The following is a 9,293-nucleotide window of genomic DNA, read 5'->3' on the forward strand; positions in this document are numbered from 1 at the left end:
GAGTATGATCATTTCCAACCTTTAACTGTTAACACCTCAGAAAATCCCTAGTATGATTTATGAAAAAAAATTATTCTGCACAATTGCTACCTCTACTCAAAATCCTGAAGTATTAACTGCACTATATTTAAACTCATAATGCTGTTCTAAAGCACTTTTATCTGCACTTACCTGCACTCTTTTTGTCTTTAAGCAGTACATATTTCTTTGTCTGCCTTTTCGCTACTACCCATCTGTGAGTAAATTTCCCATGCAGACATGGAGAGAGCACTAACTGGTCGATCATTAGCCAGTAGTAGCCTCTGCTTTACGCATACTGTACAGGTTGCTCCCCGGATTTGCTCCTCTTTGTGTGCACTGAACCACGGAGGGGAAACAAAACAACTGCAAATACTGTATTTCGTCTTTACACGGCGTTATTCTTTAACAAATGTGATGCGTTAAATATGAGCAGCTGAAAAAACAACACAAAAGTGAGTTTTGATGGTTTTATTTCCTAATTTATTTTGAAAGTGACCCATATACAGGAAAAAAGAAGATTATTTATTGGCTGTAGAATAAAATTTTTGTTGCACAACTTTTTAAAGACACGTTAAAAAAATTCAATCACACACTCAGCAGTGAATATGAGGAAATGGGATAAATAGCTGTTAAATACAAAAATAAAAAAAGTGACAATTTTCCTTCTGTACTTTATTTTGTCCTTTCCTAAACTTCCCTTTTCCCTAAATGAAGGAGCCTCAGGACGTTCAGCTTTAGAGACGCTGACAAAGCTGCAGGTAGTGGTGTAAACAACCCCCGTCACTCTTCACGCTGCTTGAAACTTGTTTAAAAATGTCTCAGCGTCACCCTGAAACGTTTACACAAGCAATTGTGCACACAGAATTAATCTTACGGGCTTACAATTAAGACATTGAGGAATTTCCCTCGACACGAGATGAGGCTGGCAACCTCATTCTCTCCCCTAACAGTAGCCCTGAGAAACTGTGTGTACATAAACCTCCTGTGGTTACTCAAATGTTGTAAACTGTATAACTAAAGCTTAGGCTTCATTCATAAGCTGTTTACCTTGTCGATAAATCACGTCGTCCCTCAAGCGACAAGTAGTGACAGGAGGCTTTGGTGTAACCAGAGACCTGGATACTTTAAGTCAGAGACAACAAACAGAAATTATCTGCTCAAATAATGACATTAAAATCCAGGTTTGTGTTCAGGCACAAAGGAAAAGGCTGTGAAGTGTTGGGCATAAAAATACAGGTACAGCTGCCACAGCATAAAATTTAATAAATACGATTTTTTACTTACTTATTTTTGATTATTTGACTTATTTATGGCTATACAGAACCAGACCAATGCAAAGCATGAGTGAGTACACTTTGTTCCAACATGATCCCAGGATGACAGACGTAAAACATATAACATGAACATCAGAAAGATTAATAACTCAATAACTCAGGTAAGTTTTCGTTTTTGTCAACTTCATGTTTAATGTGAGACTATTCCACAGTTTGGCATCAGTGACAAAAAACGAGCATCTGGCTACATTATTTACGGAACTACACATGAATGCACACACACACACACACACACACACACACACACACACACACACACACACACACACACACACACACACACACACACACACACACACACACACACACACACACACACACACACACACACACACACACACACACAGAAGCACCTTCTTGTTTATCCTGCAGCTTTTATTGCAGCATCACTGCAGTGTTACTCACACACTGTTTCTGCTTGTTGCATCTCAGCCTCTTGTCTCTGTTTTGGGCAACACAAAACAGGGGTATTTGTTGTTATTCTTTTTCCATTTTTGCAACTTAAAAAGTGATTTCAGTCAGGTGGTGTGGAGCTCAAACAAAGCGTACAGAGAGGTCTAGTCCCAGACAGACTGAGATGTGTTTACAAGCTGGTGAAAAGGCCTAACAGGTTCCTCAGAGGGGGAACTTTTCCTGTTGGGAGAGAGCGGATTCTACTCTGACACATTCTTTGAGACGCTACAGTCTGCTGGACACCACAGTGCCACATTCCTCATAGTTGCAAGTAAGTGTTCACTTGATCTCCTCTTCAAAAGGATAGCATGGCAGACCTGCGCCACGCGTCACGCATGGAGGTGATGGATGATCTCGGACACTTCAACTGCAGTTTCTTATCCCGACAGAGAGAGCTATATATTCTAAAGCTGAATCTGATCTACAGTATATCTTTTGTCATGATTGTCAAGTGACACAATGCATTATGCACCACTAAATTAAATGCATATGAAACTGCCAGTGATACAAATACACCAGTGTCCAATTATTGACACACAACAGTATCATATCTCTGTGTATCCTTACGCCGGGGCTCAATTACACCTCTAGGAGAAGCACCTGCTGTGACAGAAGCCACTGGGGGCACGACACTGAATTTCTCTGCTACAAGGGGTTGTCCAGGGTCAATTTATTTCCCCGAGCGTTTCATCGGTCACCTTCGCTAACCCCACCTTTGGTCGATGATGCTTGACCCTACTCCACTGAAAGTCAGTCAGGTACGCAGAGTAGAAGCAACAAGCATGTAACCATTTGGTAAAAAGGGCACCATTTCAGCTTTTTGGCAAAAACCCTTTGAAAAAAAAACGCTTTGCTTACAACACGCTAACAACAAATGTATTAGTTTTTCTGATTGGTTTTGAAAAGATACAGAGGTTAAAGGTTTATAGACGTGCAAGTAAAATTCTCTCCACACACACACACACACACACACACACACACACACACACACACACACACACACACACACACACACACACACACACACACACACACACACACACACACACACACACACACACACACACACACACACACACACACACACACATACACACCTGATTTAAAATGCTTACTTTGAACTTTAACAAAAAATACAGAGATAAACATACTCATTGTAATGGAGCTGGAGCTATACGATGATTTGTAATTACAACAAATAAATCAGATTAACCAGTGATATCTTGTTATATCTTGCTGCTCATTCCACCTTAAAACAACTACATGCTATTTAACACTGGTATTTTAGGAGATATCACACTCATCACTGTGCTTTATCAGTTTGAACTTTAAATTTAGAACATTTTTAGATATTAGTGTGTGATGCTTTCTGCATATGTGCGACTGTCTGCAGTTTGTTGTGTTTCTTATCACTGTTCTTATTTCTTTCTCAAGTTATTATAAAGTCTTCTGAACAATAATATGTAACATATACAGTAGATACATAATAATGATGATAAAAAAATCAACCTGAATATATGATAACGCACACTTGACTTACAATCACAATTATTAGACACAGCACCAGCGCCAACAACAATACAAGTTCTTTTACTTTCAATTTTCATATTAATTTAAAAACAGATAAAATAACAATAACAGCAACATTGGCAACAACAAATTGAAATACAAGTGATCTTAAGTAAATATTGATTTGTTTAGTCATGTATGTGGTCCTGTGGGGCAAAGGCAACTACATGTTTGCATATATATGTAGTGCAAATGCTGTATATAGTGCATTCTATGTATCATTGTCAGCGTCAAATGTATCACTTGATATAAGATATGATGTAAAAAGAACTGTTATTTGGAAACTATTGACTATAAGGTCCTGATGTTTTATTCCTGTAATGAATAAGTCATTCCAGAAAGCTGCCCTCCAGACATCAGAAATTAATAACCAGGCCAGCCGTTGTACGTATCTTACACGAGCAGTAATACTGTTTTCACCTGGTGTGTAGCCCACACTGAGTCTGGCAGGGCCAAGGCAGCGTCTGAAAAAAAAAAGATACCCAGTACCATTTACGACAGGCCGGCCCAGTAAAGCTGGAGTCAGTCTGCAAGTGAAGTGTGGAATAAAGGAGTTTCTCAGGTTAAGAATGCCCGGCTGAAAAAGAGGTCCCACTGAGAGCTGTGCCTCTGTGAATTACACTTACACTACTCAATTAATCTACAAACTGTCTGATATCACACAACTGCTTTATCCTCAGGGAAAATGTATCATGTAACTCCTGCCATAAAACGCTTGATTTAAAATAGGAGATCCCACTTTATGACAGAGATTATTTTCAGGAATAAATAAAGATTTTTTTTTTTTTTTACTTCATTTTAACTCAAACAATCTGCATGAATTCCAGTAAGTGTTTTTCTCTAAATAGCTGTTATTGCAACATATGGGATTACAGGAATTACTTAACAAGCAAAAGTGCTTACAAACACTCTTTCATTATGTATGATATCACTGAGAAAGTATGTAAGTGGAAACGACTAGTTTTACATTTTTGGTCATGGAACTCTGTGGCGGCACATGGCCCCTTTGTCAGAGTGGGATTATCAGGAGCGAGCGCTCACAAAAGGAAATGCTTGTGGAGCTACAGTAACAGAAGGATAAAATCAGCCGTGTGATGATTGGGGTGACACATTTGTTTGGCTGTAATGAAAATAAGCCCATTGATGGCGCATTCAGTCATAGGCCTGAGCCCCCCCACTCCACATCCTGTCTCTTTATCCTTCATACAAGTGGCAGACAGATACCGGCTCGGGGGGTATTGCGGCAGCCAGTGGGTGAGAGGGGCTCAGTGTGCATGCGTGTGTGTCCAGACCTGTCAGCCTGTCACTTTGCATATACTGCTGATGTGTATGACTGAGCTGTCTCTGCTGCGGCCCACCAGCTAATCAATTTATGTTAATCTGCAGGCTTTAAGTGCTTTAAAATACCACACTGCATGACACAAAAATAAGTTTATACAGCTCTTTTCTTTTAAACTTTAGTGATTTAATCGAAATTAAAACACTGAATGCAGGTTGCCCTTTGAAACGACTGAGCCACTCTGAATGAAATTAAATGAATAAATGTGAATTATTGAGAATTACAGCTTTATACATTAGTGATTTCCCATCATGCATCTTTTGTTAATGACATATATTATATATGTATATATATACACTTTAAAATCAAATTGAACACAGTCTATTTTGAAGACAAGCGTAAAAGAAGGGCAGGAAACACAGTTGTATAAGATCATTGACTGCCATCTGGCAGAACTCTAACCTGTGAGACATTACAATGAAGTAAAAGTTTTAATGACTCAGCGAAGTAGAGGACTGGGGGCCTTCTCACCATCCATATCACTATATCCCTGAACCATGGCAGAGGACGATACTGATAAAACATCAGTACTGATGGTAAACCCAGAGCCCACTCGAAATGTTTGATCTTGGGATAGCGGCTATGACTTCACCCCTCTGTGTGTGTGTTTCAGCCACTGGGCATAGGAACAGACACACGCACACACGAACGCACACACGCACACGCACACACACACACACACACACACACACACACACACACACACACACACACACACACACACACACACACACACACACACACACACACATGGTGAGCACATCCCTGCCGGAAACCTGCCTTCAGTGTACCACAGGGCAACTGGATGACTTCAGACTACACTGTATCCAACAGAAATCTGCTCCACACCCGTCTGCTCCACCAAAGCCCAGGGCTCAGACAAGCCACACACAGGATTCAGATCAGTGTTCAACATGCACATGTACACACTGCCAAATGTCTCGGTAGCTGCATGCAGCTGTTGTATACTGAAGTGGTTGAGAGAAGACGATAAAGAGAGCAGCAGGCCTTCAAAAGCAGGATTTTGACCTGACGAGTTGTTGAGCAAGACACCGTGTGTCCGTTGTTAACACTGCACTCACAGTAATATAATTAAGTATGACATTATTATTTTCACAGCATATGTTACATGACAGCCGCTTGTCTGGACCGCTTCCACTCATTCAAAACCGCTCAGATAATGTGAGTCTGAATCTCACTTCCTTTCCCCTAAAACAGACATCAGTTGGTCTTAGAAAAAATAATTTACTGTGATTACTACATTGGATTGGATATCTATTAACAATATGCTGCAATGCTCTCCAACTCGAGCTTATTCTGAAATATGTAAAATTGCAATATTGTAGTTTTTAGCTTGAAAGCGTTTTAATGGGAATCTATTATATCTTTTTTATTGTTTTTTTTTGTAAAATGTTACTTTATTTGGACATTAAATCCATGAATATTTCACACACACAGTACCTGTGTTTTTAAGCAGAGGCTTTTGTTTCTGACAGGTTACCTCTTGCAGTTGTGTGACACTCTGTCCTCTCCAAAATCACGACAGGAAGGAGGAACGTGGTGAAGAAAGAGTGTTTGACACAAAGAGAACATGGTTTGCATCCTGTCTCCCACCAAAAGTCTCACATAACAGTCAATGTTGGTTTCTATAAACCACGATGAGGATAGGTCCCTAACAAGTAGTTTAGTTACCTAAACACAATCAAAATGTCAACCACTGCATTTATTACATAAAGAATAGAATAAAAACTGGGTAATTAGCTTTTGCATGAACCTCCATCATACAGTCAAATACAGTAAAAGAAGAGTGCAATGAGAACTAAATTCAAAGATTAGATTACATTACTAAAATAAAACAAAATATTTTCAGATGTTTAAATGGCTTCTCTGTGCTCGGGCATCTCCAAACCACCAGCCCCCACCTCTCCACCCACAAAATGTCTGCGAGCGCTCTGACATCGTGTTGGTGGTATTAGGTGTTACACAGGGGTCCATTTCCCTCTCAGTTGTCTAGAGTGGAACACACCCGCTGCGGCGGGGCTCCCCCTCAGCTCCATGTGTGACAGTAATTTTACACAGCCGGGGCCCTTGGTCCCGGAGGTGGACCATTAAAGTTCAGGTGAGGTTAATTACAGAGAATTGTTAAGCCTGCTGCTGTGCACTGGACGGGTGGGAGGGATTTGACGCCTCCAATGCTGATTTCTGTGTGACACGGCTTCACCGGCTCCACGGGTGTTCAGCAGCAGATTTACACACAACACCTACAAGCGCCAATCATTCACTGAAACAGCTCGAAATTAAACCCCACAACACAGCCACATGAAAATACTACAGCTTGTTATTACACTCGACGTATAAATTACCACACAAACAACATGCAATTCTCCACATGAAATACACAGCAATACCTTTAAATACACAGCCAAATTCAGGAAACTATTTTGCATATAAGAAAGCCATCTGTAATTTCTACCAAGAGGTTATATTAACCCGGAGACAAGCCAAAAGCAGGAGCTGGAAAACAAGCAGGAAAAGAGTGACTCACAGATGCAGTCTTCTGTGTTTGAGTAAGGATGAGATTATATTGGATTAAAGGGGATTTTTGCAATGCAAATGAATGCACCTCAAATCAATAAGGCCTGTTCTACTCAATATACAAACTAATTAAGAGGTAATACAATCAAACTAGAATAAAATAGATTGTGCAGCTTCCTCAGAAAGAAATCCAATCAAACCTTTTTATGTGAAAAGATAAAATCTAAAGCGATCTTTCTTTGTACGAATAATGACCTCGGCTTTGTGTCCATTTAATAAGGAAAACTTGTCTTAAGAGGTTACACTCAATGTGCATATTCTAATCAATATGAATTACATAGGGTTTTATCTATGTTATCTACCCCAGACTGCTAAGCTAATTAATGTTTTATCGAGTGTTTTAACTCAATTATTTCGCAAAGTCAAAGAGGTTCAACACAATTTTCTATGAGCAGCCGGAACATTTCAGTGGAGGGGAGGTTGTCTTTAAAAGAGTCACGACCAACCACAAGACATATATTTAACTTTACTTCAAATGTTTGAATGAAACATGAAAAAAGGTACTCAAAGTATCAGTGTAGTGGACTATTTTGGTTGCTTGTAGAACACAATGACTCTTGTAACGGTGCTACATTTTGCGTTGTATCTGCCGGTATCATCACTAAAGTTTGGAGAGTCCCCCCCTCCTCTTGCGCTTCATTCCAGCTGATTGCTCATTTTCTAATGCTAATGGTGCTAGGCTGGGGCTAGGGTTTCTCCCCTGTCAGCTGGCCACTGGGGCTGTGGGACGGATCTAATGGGCTCTGACAGGAGGGAACTGATCTCATTCAAAGGGGATTTGATATGTGGCATGAATGTGGTGACCCTCAATGGACATATTAATGACCGTTATCATTCACAGACTTTGTGCCATTCATAAAGCCCTTTTCTGTTGGATGCACCGGTGCTGCGCCAAATACCATGACTTATGGATGAGCCGGCCATATATTGTTTTCACTGCCTTTTAGGTATCACGTCAAAGTGACTCAGAGCTCTGCCCCGGTGGCTGGTCGAATGGTTTGAGCAGCATAGCACAGTAAATAATAACATGGTGGGTGTTGTTTACAATTCAATTACAACCGGAACAATACAAAAGCCTGCAGTCACAGGAGACATCAGTATGGAGTCACACAGTCAATATTTAGCTTCGCCCCCGTTGCTATTTATGACTGAGGCTTGTCTTCATGCATTCAAAGTATTGTTTGTGCTCATTTCTACCAGGAGCAAAGGTAAAGTAGAAAATAGTGAGAAGATCTGGGGGATTTTGGTTAAAATGACTGCAGATACTGAGACATATGGCAGTAAGATGTTTTATGATAAATGAGATACAATTTAGCAGAACAATTCTTGACCAAAATGATCCAAACATAAAAAGGTAAAATAAATGATTGTATAAATAATACATGAATTATATTCACCAGAATATTTCTGCTTTCCCATCGCTCCATCCAATAAGGGTCATAAACTTGTCAAAAACGTGACTGGGCCAAAGAAGGAAAAAAAGGTTACAATCAACATGTGGACGCTTTTGAATAAACAAGTCCTAAAAAGGCACAGCAGTGCTTGAGCACAAAGTGGAGCAGCCACAATTAAATGTCTTGGGCAGGATGTTCATCAGAGTGTGGTTTTCCGAAAAAATCCCAAACAAATCTAGCCTGTCTATAAATGGGAGAACCAGCCAGAAAAGTCATATTCAGCCATACGTGCATCCGGTGAGAAGAGAAGAGGAGCGATTTTCCGTTACGCAAGGGCAACCGCTGCAAACACATGTGGCCGTGTGGCTGCAACTTGAGCTATACCTCCTGGTACCTGGCTAAGATATCTGTCAGAAACCCACGAACCCTCTAAAAGAACAACAAACACATGATGCAACATTCAAAGGTTCACGCATCCCATATTAATCAGCGATTGGAGAAAATATATTCATCATCATTTCACGTGAACATATTTTGAGGTGTCTTTTTTTTAGCTAAAGGAAATAAATGAAAGTTTGCTTTGAAATC

Source organism: Echiichthys vipera, assembly GCF_963691815.1.
Source record: "Echiichthys vipera genome assembly, chromosome: 1".
Classification (NCBI taxonomy): domain Eukaryota; kingdom Metazoa; phylum Chordata; class Actinopteri; order Perciformes; family Trachinidae; genus Echiichthys; species Echiichthys vipera.